At 41.6% G+C, this 17,771-nt stretch overlaps 1 protein-coding gene and 1 pseudogene across 1 annotated transcript in view; one reads left to right on the top strand and one right to left on the bottom strand.

The window, feature by feature from the left end:
* The window catches only part of SPPL3 (signal peptide peptidase like 3), a 146,594-nt gene that overhangs the window by 44,341 nt on the left and 84,482 nt on the right, over positions 1-17,771 (top strand). The window lies entirely within an intron of this gene.
* On the bottom strand, positions 11,818-12,796 carry LOC131274582 (GTPase KRas-like; annotated as a pseudogene).

Here is a 17,771-nt window from a genome sequence, read left to right as displayed (position 1 = left end):
TTTAAGTAAAAAGTACCAACTTGCTGTGCATGCTTCTTACCCGTTATTTCAGAAACTGAGTACTTCTTTTCTCCTTGTGTAGCAATTTGATATGGTTATGAATTCCAAAAATAGATATTGGATTATGTTTGTAATCTAGTCTGTACCTGGGCGTGATTAAGTTATGATTAGAGCTTTGACTGGGCCATGTCATTAGGGCGTTGGCAAAGGACATGGCAAAGGACAGAGTTGGGGGTTTTCGACGTTGGAGTTTTGATGTTGGAGTTTGATGCTGAAACCTTAAGCTGGAGCCCTGGAAAGTAAGCTTACAGAGAAAACAGAAGGAAGCCCCAGGAAGAGAGGAACCCCGAGCCCAGGAAAAAGCAAACCCTGGGAAGAGAGGAACCCTGAACCCAGAGAGAAGCAAGACCCTGAAAGGGAGGAACCTAGGAAGCCTGAACCCTAGCAGATGTTGGCAGCCATCTTGCTACAACACGTGAAAATAGACTTTGGTGAGGGAAGTAGCTTGTGCTTATGGCCTGGTATCTGTAAGCTCCTACCCCAAAGAAATACCCTTTATAAAAACCAACCAAAAATTTCTGGTATTTTGCATCAGCACCCCTTTGGATGACTAATACAGAATTTGGAACCGGAAGTGGGGAAGTGCTTTTGCAATTACCGAAATGTTAGATTGGTTTTATAAATGGGTAAGGAGTATTTTTTTGGAGGAATTGTGAGATGCTTGATGAAAAAGGCCTGGATTGCTTTGAAGAGACTGTTGATAGCACTATGGATGGTAAAGAGTCTTTTTATGATACCTTAGAAGTAAATGATGAATCTGTTATTGGAAACTGGAGGAAAGGTGATCCATGTTTTAAACTTAGCAAGATTAACTCCTGGTGTTTTTTTTGAGGGCAGAATTTGAAAATGGCAAGCCTGGGCATTTAGCTGAAGAAATTTCCAAAGTAAACCCAGAGAACGGCTTGGCTTCTGCTTGCAACTTATAGCAAAATGCTAGATGAGAGATACGTACTGAGGCACAAAGAAAACAGAAACTGATTCTGGAAATTCCAAGCCTCTGGAAATCAAGATGCCAGATGAAAGTGCCCCATTGGAGGACTTAACTAATCTTGGAACTTGCAAATCAGGATTGAAGATGCAATTATCTCAGAAAGACTTGTGGAAAGTCTTACTGTCTGATGGCTTGGACCCCTGTTTCTTGCATGCGAAACCAACAAGGTTTTTGAGAGAGCTGTATGAACAGAACCATTGCCAGCTTGGACTAAAAGGGACATGGAAAGGAGAGATTGAAGGAGAAACAGCTTTAAGAGGAAAACCTTGTAAGCTGAGATCTGGAATTAGGACATCACCTTGGGCAGAGAGAGGAACCCCACCTATATGTTCAGAGAGGGCGTGTTTACACCAGCAGTTGAAGAGGGTGGATGTTCCCACCCATGTTCTGGGAGAGTTTTGCTGCCCCAGAGTACAGAGAAGGTGGAGCACATTCCCTAAGGATTATGGCCTGTAAGGTCAGCACCCCGCAGGTCTGAGAGGGGTGGACCTGTCCCCCATGGATTAGGGAAGGCCAGGTTGTCAACTTGTTGTTCTGAGAGGGTTGAGCCTGTTTGCCAAAGGTTAGGGGAAATGTTTTCACATCACTCTACTAGGGGGGTTAAGACTGTAACCCAGAGATTGGGTAAGGTGTGGCAGTCACCCCAACACTCTTGGAGGGTTAGGTCTGGAGCTTGGTTGACACCCAGATGCTTGGTGAGGGTGCAACCAAGAAAATGGCCATTGGGCAAGCATGTTGAAAGGGTGGGTTCCCATAAGGCACCAAGAAGAAGAAAACATCATCTTAAGAATGACTCTCAGACTGAAATCTAATGGAGGATGCCCTGCAGGTTTACTGAATTGTAGAGGATGGGTGACTCATGTTTCCCTCCCAGTTTTTCCTTATTGTAGTGAAAATGTTTATCCTTTGCCCATTGGTGTATTGGAAACAGATGAATTATTTTTTAATTAATTAATTAATTAATTCTCTCCCCATCCCCCCTGACCCCCACCTCCCCCACCCTGCCCTGCCCCGGTTGTCTGTTCTCTGTGTCTATTTGCTGCGTCGTCGTCTTTGTCTGCTTCTGTTGTCAGCAGCCCCGGAATCTGTGTTTCTTTTTGTTGCATCATCTTGTTGTGTCAGCTCTCCGTGTGGGCAGTGCCATTCTTAGACAGGCTGCACTTTCTTTCGCGCTGGGCGGCTCTCCTTACGGGGCGCACTCCTTGCATGTGGGGCTCCCCTACATGGGGGACACCCCTGCGTGGCACGGCACTCCTTGCGCGCATCAGCACTGCACATGGGCCAGCTCCACATGGGTCAAGGAGGCCCAGGGTTTGAACTGTGGACCTCCCATGTGGTAGACAGACACCCTAACCACTGGGCCAAGTCCGCTTCCCAAATTCTTTTTTTAAGTTTCAGAGATGCATAGCAGACAGGACTTTGTCCCAAGACAAACTGTATTTCTTTAAATTGATTGTGATATGATTTAGTGCTTGCATTGTTACTGATTTAAGGTTTTTTTAAAATATTGTAATGTCTTTTTTTAATTAAGAGGATGGAGTGTAGCAGTTTGATATGGTTATGAAATCCAAAAATAGATATTGGATTATGTACATAATCTGGTCTTACCTGGGTGTGTTTAAGTTAAGATTAGGGCTTTGATTGGGCCATGTCATTAGAGCGTTGAATCCCTACCCCTTGGTGCATGGGGATTCACAGATAAAAGGCATAGCAAAGGACAAGGTGAGGGTTTTTGATGTTAAAGTTTGATGTTGGAGTTTGATGCTGAAGCCTTAAGCTGGAGCCCTGGAAAGTAAGCTCACAGAGAAAACAGAAGCAAGCCTCAGGAGGAGCCCAGGAAGAAGCAAGCCCTGGGAAGAGAGGAACCCTGAACCCAGAGAGAAGCAAGACCGTGGAAGAGTGGAACCCAGGAAACCTGAACCCTTGCAGACATCGGCAGACATCTTGCTGCAACACATGAAAATAGACTTTGGTGAGGGAAGTGATTTACGCTTTATAGCCTGGTATGTATAAGCTCCTACCCCAAATAAATACCCTTTATAAAAACCAACCAATTTCTGGTATTTCGCGTTAGCACCCCTTTAGCTAACTAATACACTTTGCCATTATGCTTTTTGTTTTGCTTTATTTTCCTGTTTGAACTGGCATAGTCCAGCAGAAGAGATGCAGGTAGTTTGTGTTGGTTATCAAAATTAATTCACCTTGCAGAATCCTCAGACTTACTAGGGCATGATTGACACTGAGGGCACAATACCTATGAAATGTCAAAATTTGCCCTAAATGTCCAATAGTGCTCATGCATATTTATATATATAACTGATAGTTTTGTGTGACTCAGTCAATTTGTGGTCAAAACAGAAAGGTGTATTAAGTTGATAACTTACTTGGCTTTGAAGTAAAGTCATAATTGGTAGGTAGTCAGATATTGAACTTCTCTAACCAAAGAAAATTCAGTTTTCACTACCTAACTAACCTTTCCCTTTCCATACTCAGAAATGGAATAGATTAGGATAAAAAGGGGTTATTGTTTTTGTAACATTGGACTGATTGTACATAAAGCACAAATGGGGACTTGCCCATTTAATACATTTTGTTTCATATTCCAAAACTTCTAACTTTATACAATCAAGTAATTTAACCCTGTTAGAAAGAAAGCTGCACCTGTAAGAGAACAAACGCTCACCTGATTGTGGAGGAGAAAAGAATTTTATTAACGGTCTTATAAGAATGGGCGCACGACCTGGATAAAATGGCTGGTGCACCAAACAGCAAGAAACAGTGATATTTATACTCTAAACTTAACACACTGGTTCCTCCCCTGTTCTCCATTGATTAGGTACTTTAGGAGTTACAGCCTATCCGAGAGATCTAAGTAACTTACATTGTTTCTGCTCTGAGTCTCTGCTCCCCTGGTCCCCACATTTGGCAGGTTGGGCAGACTTGGCACCACTTTCACTCCTGGCGCCACTTTTCAAATTCTTGGCACCAAATCCACTAGAACCCTTTTCCATCCCTCCTCCAACTGCAGAGCCAGCTCTGGCTTCCCCTTGATGTGAAAATTAAACTTAACTCTTTCCTTACAATCTAATGTACATGAATGAACACATTAAGACAGTTCTCTTTTTTATATTCTTATTAGGGGAAATATGTAACTTGGCCTTTTATTCCTCACCCTCTTGTAATATGAAGGTTTCAGATATTTATAATAACATATAAATATTATTTATAATAACATTTTGCATATGTTATCCTTTTCACTTAAAAGTGCACTATCAGGAAAGTGGATGTTGCTCAAGCGGTTGAGTGCCTGCTTCCCCATGGGAGGTCCTGGGTTAGGTTCTCCAGTGCCTCCTTACAAAAGAAAAACAGTAAGCAGACAAACCAAAAAAAGCCCATCAACTCAGGGGAGCCGATGTGGCTCAGTGGTTGAGTACCACCTTCCCACATTGGAGGTCCTGGGTTCAATCCCTGGCACTAGCAAAGGAAATAAGTGAATAATGAAAAGCTGAACAATTCAGTTTTTTTTTCCTATGTTTATAAACAGTGGCTAATATTGAGATATAATTCACATATCATAAAACCCACCCTTTTAAGGTATGTGCAGTTCAGTGGTGTTCCGTTTTCCAACCAGTAGCACTAATTTTCATCATCTCCAAAAGAAACTCATACCCATTAGAAGTCACTCCCCATTCCCCTCTTCCCTCTGTCTCTGTGAATTTGCTTATTCTGGGCATGTCATATAAATTAAATCATACAATAGCCTTTCTTGTCTAATTTCTTTCACTTAGCATAATGCCTTCATTCATATTATAGTATGTATCAGTACTCATTTCTTTTTTTTCTTATTATTGTCTTTTTTTTTTTTAAAGATACATAGATCACATAAAATCATTTTTTATGGCCAAAAATATTCCATTGTATGGATATCCACATTTGTTCATTCATTCTAAAGTTGATGAACATTTGAGTTATTTCTGCTTTTTGGGTATTATGAACAATGCTGTTACGAACATTAGTGCACATATTTTTCTGTGTGGACATAGGTTTTAAGTTCTTCTGGGAATAAACCTAGGCAATGGGATTGTTGGGTCTATGGTGTCTTTTGAAGAACCGCCAAACTGTTTTCCAAAGTGACTGTATCATTTTCAAGTCTGTCATGGGAAGCGGATGTGGCTCAAGTGATAGAACTTCTGCCTACCATATGGGAGGACCTGGGTTCAATCCCTGGGACCTCCTCGTGAAAAAGAAGAGAAAGTGTGCCCGCATGGCGAGCCAGTGACCATGGGAGTGAGTCATGAAGCAAGATGATGGTGCATCAAAAGAGAGACAAGGGAAGAGTCAAGGTGAAGCACAGCAGAAACCAGGAGCTGAAGTGGTACAATTGACAGGGAACCTCTCTCCCCATTAGAGGTCTCCAGGATCGAATTCTGGTGAATCTTAGAGGAGAGAAAATGAGAAGACAAGACAACACAGACAACAAAAACAGGATGGGAGGAGGGGAAGTGGGGGAAATAAAGAAAACCTTAAAAAAAAAAAGTCTATTGTATTGTTTCTTAAGTGAGGTAACTATTGACTAGTCCAGTAAATGGAATCTGTCAGATACATCTAAATACTGAAAAAAACATTTAACCATGGAGCTAGAGATTTTGATAGGCTATTTCCTACCCTTATTTATTTTTTTTCACCATAACTAATTTTATTACATTACAATAATTAGAAGTATAGTTCATGACAAAAATATTACAAATTTCAGGTCACTTCAAACATGTACTCCTATAAGCATTTAAAAGTTAATTTTAGGGAAGCAGACATGGCTCAATGGATAGAGATTTTGCTTACCATATAGGAGGTCCAGGGTTTGATACCTAGGGACTCCTGGTTCCATGTAGCAAACTGGCCCATGTGGAATGCTGCCGTGTGCAAGTAGTGTAGCCCTGCACAGGGATGCCCCCCGTGCAAGGAGTGGCCCCTGCGCAAGAAGTGCAGCTCTGCACAGGAGGGCAGACCACCCAGGAGTGGAGCTGCTCACACAGAGAGCTGGTGCAGCAAGATGATGCAACAAAAAAGAGACACAGAGAAGAGACAGTACGAGATGCAGCGAACTAGGGAGCTGAGGTGAAGCAAGAGAATGATCACCTCTCTCCCGCTCCAGAAGGTCCCAGGATGGGTTCCTGGAACCACCTACCTAATGAGAATACAACAGACACAGAAGTACACACAGCGAATGGACAGAGAGAGCAGACAGTGGAGGGTGGGGGGAGAGGGGGTATGGGAAAAAAAAGAGTTAATTTTAATTAAAAGAGAGGTCTATTTTAAATTTAATGCTTGATGAGACCAGTGTTACTAGATCAGTGCAACCAAATGATGAAAGACAACTGGATCACGCTGCTTATATCTCCTCCCCTCCCCAATACGCATACAAAACATTATATACAAAATGTGCAGGTTTCAGTTTATACTATTTTGTTAAAGTGCATTTCAGGTAAATATGTTACATTAAGAAAACATTATGTAACCCATTCTTGGAGGGAGGGTGGCGAGGTAGGAACTCTCTATAATTGACATTTCTGTAGGTAATAACTTTTTTTCCCCTGATCTCATCTAAGTTACCTATTATCATACCAAATAGGCACTTAAAACTATTAAAAATATATTTCTTAATGAAGTTAAGATTAGTCTTCAAGAATGAATGTGAACATGACTTCAGAGAAAAATAATTTTCATTCATCAGTTATAACGAAGGTACCAACACTAATACAAAATGTTAATTATGGGGAGAGGGGTTATACTGCAATTCTGTATTTTCTTCATGATTTTTCTGTAAATTTACAATTTCTCTAATTAAAAACAGTTTTCATATTCTAATTGAATTTACAGCTAACAGCTGAATACAATTCAGTTTCTCAATGCAGAATTCGTACTCCCAATATTAACATATAAGTTATTAAATATAAATTCAACTTTAAGGTAACTGCTAGGTTTTTAAAAAATCAATACACAATCATGAAGAGATTATTTTTGACAAATGAGATGAACTTGTGCAAATTGCAACTTACCATGCCTCAAAAACTTTTTATGTCTGTTAGGACAAAACTGTGCATTGGAGGCAAAGGTTTTAGTTAGGTTCTAAATTCCAGTGCAGTGTGTGTGATTCAGCTAAACTAGAACCTACAATTCCTAATTGGGAATATTCATTCAAATATATTTGACTACATATTTTAGCAAATTTTTCAACCTCAGTAAGTATTTTTATCTTTAAGACTGTAATAATACAACATTTATTTTGTTTCTGGGATTATCTCTTTTTAAAATCTCTACAAAAACATTTTTGTCAAACCATTCAAAATTCATGTAATAAAGGATAATTACCACTGTCTTACCAAAAAATTATCCCACTACATCAAAAATTCAAGAGTCTTAAAACTTCCCTCAGTTTCACACCGCAATTCTTGAAGTATAGTCATTTCTTTCTGTTGTGTAGAGACGAGGAGGAGGTAGGTATTGCATACATTTTAATATCCTGCCTAGACAGTGTTCCATAAATCTATAATTTAGCACAGTATTTCAGAAATCATATTGAGTTTTACACAGAACAAGAAGTTTCCTTTTCTGTGACTTAGTTCAGCACTTGTTTATTTGTATCCAGAAAAAACTATTTTAGAATTCAGTATTTAATTTTTTTAAAACTGTATTTTAATTAATTATGCAGAGACAAACTAGAATATTACATACTTGGGAATTTTAATATTATTATCTGGTGTACAGTGTAATATGTACTATAATTGTCCCAATAGAATCACGTAGTTATGCCAAATAAAAAATCAGTATAATCATGTTTACACCTTTAAAACAATGAAGTAAAGTGATTTGTATGAAATAGCTTGATTAAACAGTTGCATTTGAATCATACAAAAACTATTTTAGAACTTGAAGAAACCTTAGAGACCAAATCTTTTCTTTGCAAAACTAAGGTATGCATTGGTGCTATCACTGGGTCATGTGCCAAGTCCCTCACTAAGATATTATAGACCACTATTGAATATTACCATACTTAAGAACAAGATTATGTCCCTTGTCTGGGGATACTAAAATAACCCCAGTGCCTTGCATAGTGCCTGATATCTAGTAGGCACTCAAATATTTGTTGAATGAAAACTGATTAAAAAATAAGCTTTGTATTAAATTTTAAGGTATTTTTCATTGTAAAAAGATTTTAATTATCAAACATTGGAATGTATCACTGTTACCAGGACTTATCCTAGTTGTAGATAATTTAAGGAATTTTTTCAGGATAACCTTTATATAACATTCTTCTTCCACTGAATAAGGTTCTGTACTCATAACATGTTTGAAAATTCCTACCTTAACTGGGTCAGGCAGTAAAAGATGATATTGAAAGGGTCAAGATTAAATTGCTACTGCAACTACCTTAAGATTAGCTATTAGGTCAAATCCTAGGATGTCAGATTATCTTGAGTCCCAGAGAAATGAGATGTAGGGCATTTTGTTATGATTTGATGGAAGCCTTCATGGGGGGATCCATAGCAGCAATAAGTCTTGAGATTAAGGAAATTAAAAGTATTAGAAGAAAAATTACCAAGTTTGCAGGACATCTGGGTGGCTAGGGCAGGTAAGAGAAAAAGTTATAGGTTGTATTTTATAGAGGTATCCTTAAATAAAATGAATGTAAATCATATAACTGTAAAGCTAAGTAGAGTTTTTGAGATGGCTTTTTTTAATATGAAGAAATGAACAGTTAAGTGGTTGCCCAGAATCAGAGGTCTAAAACACGCATAACTAGAATCTAAGTCTCCTTTCTTCTACTCCAGAGATATTTTCACTTCATTACTATCCCACTTCTAATTTTCCATCTTTTTATGAGGTACCGGGGGCCAGGGATTGAACCCAGGACCTTGTTATGTGGGAAGCTGGCACTCAACCACTGAGCCACATCAGCTTCCCTGAGTTGGTTTTCTCATTTGTTTTGCTTGTTTTTTTTGTTTCTTCAGGAGGCGCTAAGGAACTGAACCCAGGACCTCCTTTGTAGGAGGCAGGAGCTCAATCATTTGAGCCATACCTGCTTCCTCTGAACTATTTTCAGTTACTAACATTTTAAAGGAATCATTGAATCAGTTTATTAATTTATCATTTTTTTTAGCCATTTGATATCCTTAGATATGAACTGGATTTGTGAAATGTTCATGAAATATTACTTTAGCCATTGTTAAGAAAACCCACCAAAATTAGAGATCTTGACATTCTTTCACTTACTGTTTAAAAATAGTCTTGCCTCTCCCTCATCTCAGCTCTTGAGTTAACATTTAATAATACATATTTTTTAAAGTTCTGTTCTTTTGTTAAAAGTGATGCTCCAGATATGTCAACAGGATTCCATAGTGAGAATTATTTGCTGAACTAAACAACTCTCTCCTAGTCCCCATTTTGGACCAAACAATGCATGACAACACTGGATGACCCTAGGGGTACAGTCTAGAGCAATGAATCTCTCAGTGCCAGGCCCAAAGATACAGGGACCTGGACTAGCAATCTCGGCCTCTTTAACATCTACTAAAATAAGATGAATCACCCAAATAATCTTTAACATCTCTACCAGAATTAAAACTATTTTCAAAGACTTAAGTTCAAAAATATATTTAGGGAAATGGACTTTGGCCCAGTGGTTAGGGCGTCCGTCTACCATATGGGAGGTCCGCGGTTCAAACCCCGGGCCTCCTTGACCCGTGTGGAGCTGGCCATGCTCAGTGCTGATGCGCGCAAGGAGTGCGGTGCCACGCAAGGGTGTCCCCCGCGTGGGGGAGCCCCACGCGCAAGGAGTGCGCCCGTGAGGAAAGCCACCCAGCGTGAAAAGAAAGAGCAGCCTGCCCAGGAATGGCACCGCCCACACTTCCCATGCCGCTGACGACAACAGAAGTGGACAAAGAAACAAGACGCAGCAAATAGACACCAAGAACAGACAACCAGGGGAAGGGGGGAAATTAAATAAATAAATAAATCTTTTAAAATATATATATATATATATATATATTTAAAGTTATAAGAAAGGGCAGTCTGACAAAGGGAGACTATGTTTAATTCCTATGAGTATTTTCTGTACATGTTAAAAATTTTTTTAGTTATTACAGAAATTTAATAGCATGTAAACATAGCCCCAAGATGGTTGCTATAATTCCCATTACACACTGGGTCTACCTTAAAAGGAAAAGCTATTAGAAGTCTTGTAGGAATTAATCTAATGAGGAAAGTAAAAGATCTTCTAATATTTTGCATTGCCTTGCTTTTTTCCCCATTTTTCCCCTTTTTATAGAAAAATTATAACATTTTGGGGAGAGTGGCTATGACAAATAACAGTAGAAAGAGGAGGGGGAAACCTGTCAACAGTGTAACTTTACAGTCATTAAGGTTTATCTGAACCTCTAGGACATGCCTAGAAGATGAGTGTAAAACAAGTCTGCAGGTTTATGTTCTCTTGATGTTCTATTAAAACCAATCATGAAGTCTCAACTGAAGTTACAATTAGTAATTAATCCATGTCTGTGCCTAGGTAAAACACAGAATGAGGATGATTTGAAAGTTTCATCAATTTGTTTCACACTGAAGTTTACAGTTGGTTTAAAAAAAAAGGGGGGGTGTAGGGGAAGAGTGGACATGGCTCACCTGATAAGAGCATCCACCTACCATATAGGAGGTCCAGGGTTCAAACCCAGGGCCTCCTGACCTGTGTGGTGAGCTGGGCCACGTGCAGTGCTGATGCACGCAAGGAGTGCTGTGCCATGCAGGGGTGTCCCCCACGTAGGGGAGCCCCACAAGGAGAGCCACCCCATGCAAAAAAAGCACAGCCTGCCCAGGGGTGGCACCGCACACACGGAGAGCTGACACAGCAAGATGACACAACAAAAAGAGACACAGATTCCCGGTGCAACTGATAATGCAAGTAGACACAGAATTTACACAGCGAGTGGATACAGAGAGCAGACAGCTGCGGGGGTGGGGGGGGGGGAGAGAAGGGGAGAGAAATAAATTTAAAAAGTCTTTTTTTTTTTTAAAAAAAAAAGGAAATAGTCAACTACACGCACCAGAACCCTAAGACAGAAATGTCATTTTCTTTTCACAGACATTGCTAATTCAAAAACCAAAACTCAGGGAAAGCGGATTTGGCTCAAGGGCTAGAGCGTCCGCCTACCACATGGGAGGTCCAGGGTTCAAACCCAGGGCCTCCTGACCCATGTGATGAGCCAGCCCATGCGCAGTGCTGATGTGCGCAAGGAGTGCCATGCAATGCAGGGGTGTCCCCCCGCGTAGAGGAGCCCCAAGCACAAGGAGTGCACCCTGTAAGGAGAGCCGCCCAGTGCAAAAGAAAGCGCACCAGGTGGTGCCGCACACAAGGAGAGCTGATGATGCAACAAAAAGAGACAAAGATTCCTGGTGCCCGCTGACAAGAATACAGGTGGACACAGAAGAACACACAGCAAATGGAAACAGAGAGCAGATAACTGGGGGGTGGGGAAGGGGAGAGAAAGTAAAAAATAAATCTTTAAAACAAACAAAACTGGGGGAATACAGGCGCTTAGAGGAAAAAAAGTTCCCACTGTCATTTTAAAAATAAGCATTCAAGATAAAAGCTAACAGTTTTCAAGGAGCAGGAAAACAATTAGGTAATGCCAAAACAAATGCTAATCAGTTAGTATAATATACAAAAATGACCACTTTTACTTAAGTATGACTTAAGAAAAAAGTACAAATTGTATTTACATAATTATACACTTTTGTCTTTGACGTTGTCTTTTTTGTCATCTTTCCTCCTCATTTTTTTGTGTTTTCAAATTTCTCAATGTATGGAAGGCGTTGTCACCATCCTGACTTGTCTTTGTTGATGTTTCAATAAAAGAAGTTCTGCTACTTCTTGCTAAGTCCTGAGCCTGTTTGGTGTCTACTGTTTAGAATAGAACATTATTTTCTAGAAGGATCATAGGTGCATCTTCAGAATCTTTAACTTTTTTTTTTTAAGATTTATTTTTATTTATTTAATTCCCCTCCCCTCCCCCGGTTGTCTGTTTTCTGTGTCCCTTTGCTGCGTCTTGTTTCTTTGTCCGCTTCTGTTGTCGTCAGCCGCACGGGAAGTGTGGGCGGTGCCATTCCTGGGCAGGCTGCTCCCTCCTTCGCGCTGGGCGGCTCTCCTTATGGGTGCACTCCTTGCGCGAGGGGCTCCCCTACGCGGGGGACACCCCTGTGTAGCACGGCACTCCTTGCGCACATCAGCACTGCGCATGGGCCAGCTCCACACGGGTCAAGGAGGCCCGGGGCTTGAACCGCGGACCTCCCATGTGGTAGACGGAGGCCCCAACCACTGGGCCAAAGTCCATTTCCCTCTTTAACTCTTTTTATTTGTTCCCTGTAATGGTGAATACCTTCAAATGATTTAGTATTATTTATGCAAATACACGCAGGCCCTCCCCAGTCCTCAGTAGTGGTGGTCCCTCGTTGCACTATACGCCTCTTGACCTGCTGTGTCAAGAATATCCAAAAGACAGGTTTCTCCATCAATTAGTACTTGTTTCCTGTAGGAACCCTTTATCATAGGATCATATTCATCCACAAAATGATTATGTATTAGCTATATCATCAAGGCCCTCTTGTCTACGCTACCAACATCAACTACTACAAGTTTATATTCAGTCATTTTCAGCTGGCCTCTCTCCTGCATCTGGGGGCCATCAAGCCTCTGCCCCCCCGCTGCCGCCTTAGTGCCTGCGCTGCTCACTCTGGCCAGAACAGGAGTACCAGCTGAGCACCCACCACCTCTGCTGCCACCACTCCCTCCCCTACCCTTGGTTATTTAAAGAGAAATTTTATTACATTTAAGATGAGTTGAGGAAAGCTCAGTAGGTTTGTTGTTGTTGTTTTTTTTTTTAGTCTGCCCACTTTCTTGGAATGATGGTGATTTACTTTGATAATACCCCTAATCTTAATGTTACCTTTGCTCCTTGATGACTCTAAAAGTTTATGCAAATAACAGAAAATCCAGTGATTTAAGCAATAAAATAATGAAGCTTTTTTTATATAGTAACTGAAAAGTCCAGCTAGTGCTGGCATTAGGCAAGACAGAGTTCCCTGATGGCTTTAACAGAGTCCCAAAATTGAATTGTATTGGCCCTGATTGATCTGCCTTGGGTTATGTGCCTTTGATATGTCTTTGGTCAGGTTTTGGGGTAAACTAAGGCTGAGAATGAGTACAGTCTAAACCAAAGATCTGCTAGGAAAGGAGGGAGGAATGGATGCTAGACAAAGATATCCAGCAAGGGCTCACCACAGTGTCATACCTCTCCTTCTGGAGAGCTGATAAGAAAAAAATTAATGCTTATTCACTACATTTGAGCCAGCACCTGTAACCTACTGAATTCAGAAACTCTTTCTTTCCTGAAGAAACCCACCTTGTCTCTTTCTGGCCTTTCCTGGGTATCCTTTTATATGTCTATACGTTGTTTTTTTTTGTTTTAGTTAATTTATTGAAGTATATTACTCATACATATACATAAACAATAAGTGCGGTCACCCCTCGGGCTGAAGTGTGGTTTGCTGGCCTGGTGGGGGAGCGGCCGCGGCAGGCCAAGCCGCTGCCCCCATAATAGGGTGGCTGGTCGGACTCACCGCCACGCCTGAAGGGAGCTCGGCATGGGCGCAGAGTGCCCTCGGGTCTCCCCTTCTCGGCAGCCATGCTTCCGCAGCCGCCCCTCCTCCCGGATGGCGCCACACGATGCCTGTGGGGCGGCACCCTTCTTCTTCTTTCTCCCTGCGCAGGCGCAGGGCGGAAAATTCCAGTCTGCCCTTTTCCCCTCCCCCGACAGCAGCAACAGCCAGGCGTGGGCGGGAAACTCAAGTCTGCCCTCCACCCCAGCAACAGCAGCCACCAATCCCTAAACCCTGCCCCTTCCCCCAGCAACAGCGACAGCCAATCCCTAACCACCACCCCTCCCCCGTCCAGTACCACCCACTGACCTTTCTCCGGCAACCAATCAGAACAGGGCGTGGCTTCGACCAATCAGCCTTCCCCAGCCCCTATAAAACTGTTGCCTCTCCCTCAATAAAGTGGACTTGCGTGTTTACCTTGTCTCCGCGGTAGTTCTTCTGCCGTGCGCCCTCCAGTCCTGAGAGCCCCCGACAAGGGCCTGGCCTCCCTTGTCCCCAGTTCGTCGCCTGCTTCTCCGGGCGACCCCTTCGTCGCCGGCTTCGCCGGGCGACCCCGTCAGCCAAACCGCGCAACCCCTGTGAGACCGACCCCTTGTCCGCAGCCAGACCCCACCTCTACCGACCGAGCAAGCCGCCGCAAATAAGTATATAATAATAGTTGTGAACTTACAAAACAAACATCCGTAACTCATACAGGACTCTCATAACTCACCCTACCACCAATAACTTGGGTCGTTGTTAAACCTTTTTAACTAATGATTGAAAAGCGGATGTCCAACTGGTTGAGCTACATTCACTTCCCCTTAGTATTTGTTTTGATAAAGTATTTTATAGCTTTGCTTAGTGTTAGTCCCTTATTTGATAAAAGGGTTGGATTTTTAATGACGAATGCAACTTGAGGTTATCTAAAGAAGCATTTCTGTATGGCTCTTCCAGCAAACTCTGAAAAGTAACATGGCAAAGGAGCGATTAAGAATGGTTTAAACATTCTTCTCAGAGCATCCGTGAGAAGAATTAACTATGATATTTTAATGCAGATAGGCTTTGACTTACCACATGTCATATGAATTATCCAGTTTAATACTTTTCTTTGCATAGCTGTTACTGTTAGTCTTTTTATTTTTCTGCTGCATAACAAATAAGTTTTGCTTGTCTAGGCCAGGCTGGACACTAAGCTTCTGGCTGGGTTCAAGTCTATTTAATAAGTTTTGTGTTGAGACCCAGACTGAGACGCAGAGTCTACCTGGGCATGTTCTTCTCATGTAGAATCACAGGAGTATAGGGAGGATGAGTAGAAATATCCAAGGTCTCTTAAGGCTTCAGCTTAGAACTGGCACACTGATAAATCTTTCCAATTCCACTGGCCAAAGTAAGTCACATGGTCAAATCCAGTATCAGTGGGACCAGGGAAATACATTCATCCCACAATGGAAGGCACTGCAAAGTCACACAGCAAACAGTGTGTATATAATTCTATGGGAGAAAGTGAAAAATTGACAATGATAATCTATTTAGCCATAGGTATTGTAGGAATAAATGTACATAAAACTATTGACAAAAGCAGATTTATCCTTAGAGTGAGTAAATTAGGATTTTGGAAGAGTAATTCAGTCTAATAATCTGATTAATAACCACTAATGTTCAAATTAAAGTAATGATATTTTATGTATTGCTGTCTCTGAAAGAAAAGATTGTATTACATGTTCAGCTCCTCTCCCTCAGTATCTGCTGACATCTTTTCTAAATTGCTTCATAGTTCCTAGTACTAGCCTCTTATGTATATTGTAAAAATCCTTGCCTCTCGTTTAAATTATTAACCAGCTGTGTTGGTTTGGAGCTATATACCCAACTTAATGCTTTCCTGTGGGTGTGAACCCACTGTAAGTAGGACCTTTTGATGAGGTTACTTCCATTAAAATGTCTTATTATTGGTGTCCTTCATAAGCAGAATGAGATTCAGACAGATAGAAAGCCACAGGAAGCAACAAGCTGAAGGTCAGTGGAACCAGGAAGGGAAGGGAGAGGCCAGGAGAGGCCACGTGCATTGCTTTGTGACAGAGGAGCCAAGGACTAAAGATCACCAGCAGTCAGCCCCAGAATGCCAGTCTTTGGGAAGAAAACATTGCTTTGATAATGCCTTGGTTTGGACTTCTTTTTTTTTTTTATTTAATTCCCCTCCCCTCCCCCGGTTGTCTGTTTTCTGTATCTTTTTGCTGCATCTTGTCGGCACGGGAAGTGTGGGCGGCGCCATTCCTCGGCAGGCTGCTCCCTCCTTCGCGCTGGGTGGCTCTCCTTATGGGTGCACTCCTTGCGCGTGGGGCTCCCCTACGCGGGGAACACCCCTGCGTGGCACGGCACTCCTTGCGCGCATCAGCACTGCGCATGGGCCAGCTCCACACGGGTCAAGGAGGCCCGGGGCTTGAACCGCGGACCTCCCATGTGGTAGGCGGACTCCCTATCCATTGGGCCAAGTTGGCTTCCCGGATTCTAGGTTTTAATGAATATAGGACAGTGTTTAACATCCTAATTTTAACGATGGAATGCTTTTCCCCAAGAAAAGGATATTTTGAAAAACTAAGGTTCTATGGGATAAGCTTTGGGCCATATTTATTAGTTAGGATTAGGTTCATTTATGTGTGATAAGAAAAACTTAAGATAATAGTGACTTAAATAGGGTAGTTCATTTCTCTTTGATATAAAAGGTAGCTAGAATATGCAAGCTGGTATGGTAATTTCACTGTCATTGAGGATCTGGGATCCTTCTAGCCTGTTAATCTTTTTTTTTTTTTTTTTAAAGATTTATTTATTTATTTAATTTCCCCCCCTCCCCTGGTTGTCTGTTCTTGGTGTCTATTTGTTGCGTCTTGTTTCTTTGTCTGCTTTTGTTTCTTTGTCCGCTTCTGTTGTCGTCAGCAGCACAGGAAGTGTGGGCGGCACCATTCCTGGGCAGGCTGCTCTTTCTTTTCACGCTGGGCGGCTTTCCTCACGGGGCGCACTCCTTGCGCGTGGGGGCTCCCCCACGCGGGGGACACCCTTGCGTGGCACTGCACTCCTTGCGCGCATCAGCACTGCGCATGGCCAGCTCCACACGGGTCAAGGAGGCCCGGGGTTTGAACCGCGGACCTCCCATATGGTAGACGGACGCCCTAACCGCTGGGCCAAAGTCCGTTTCCCAAGCCTGTTAATCTTTAGTGTGTTCCCTCATGGTTCAAGGTGGCTGTTAGCACTCCATCCATCATTTTTATATTCTAGACAGAAGAAAGAGAAAAAGGGCTTGTTTTCTCCCTTTTCATGAAACTTGCTATAAGTCCCATACAGCACGTATACTACTCCCTCTCCATATTGTCCAGAACTTAGTCACTAGCCACATTGCTATACCTAGTGGCAAGAAAGTTTGGGAAATAAATTCTTTTAAACATCAGGATTCCCTTACCAAGGAGGAGGTAGAGAAGAATAGATGTTGGGAAGAAGGTTGGAGTCTCTGCCATGTTGTAGGTTTTTTCCCTTTGTAAAAAAGAGGATTCTAATTAGTGGGTGTGTAGTGTGTATTTGGTAAATACTTGTTGAATGATGAATGGGTGTTTTTATAAATTGTTTAATGCAATTGTGATACTCGAAGTGGTAAATTTTAGTTATCTTTCATTGCTTAGGAATCTCATTCCCTTTTTTTGTTTGTTTGGTTTTTATTAAGCAGTTTTTAGATATATTCATATACCATGTGATCTATCCAAAGTATATAATCAGTGACTTTTAGTATAATCACAGTGTTGTACATTCATTCATACCTCAAAAAATTTTACAATTTCATTACTCCAAAAAGAAAAGCTCTTTACCCCTTAACATTTCTTCCTCAGCCCTACATAACCACTAATATCTTTTCATCTTCATAAATTTATATTTACATTTTATATAAATGGAATCGTACACTATATAGTACTTTGTGTCTAGTTTCAGTTAGCATAACACAGAAGAATACACAACAGATGGACACAGAGAGCAGACAACTGGGGGTGGG

This window comes from Dasypus novemcinctus, chromosome 19 (assembly GCF_030445035.2).
Source record: "Dasypus novemcinctus isolate mDasNov1 chromosome 19, mDasNov1.1.hap2, whole genome shotgun sequence".
NCBI classification, from domain to species: Eukaryota; Metazoa; Chordata; class Mammalia; order Cingulata; family Dasypodidae; genus Dasypus; species Dasypus novemcinctus.
The sequence above is the reverse complement of the archived record's forward strand: the minus strand, read 5'-3'. Positions and strand labels throughout refer to the sequence as shown.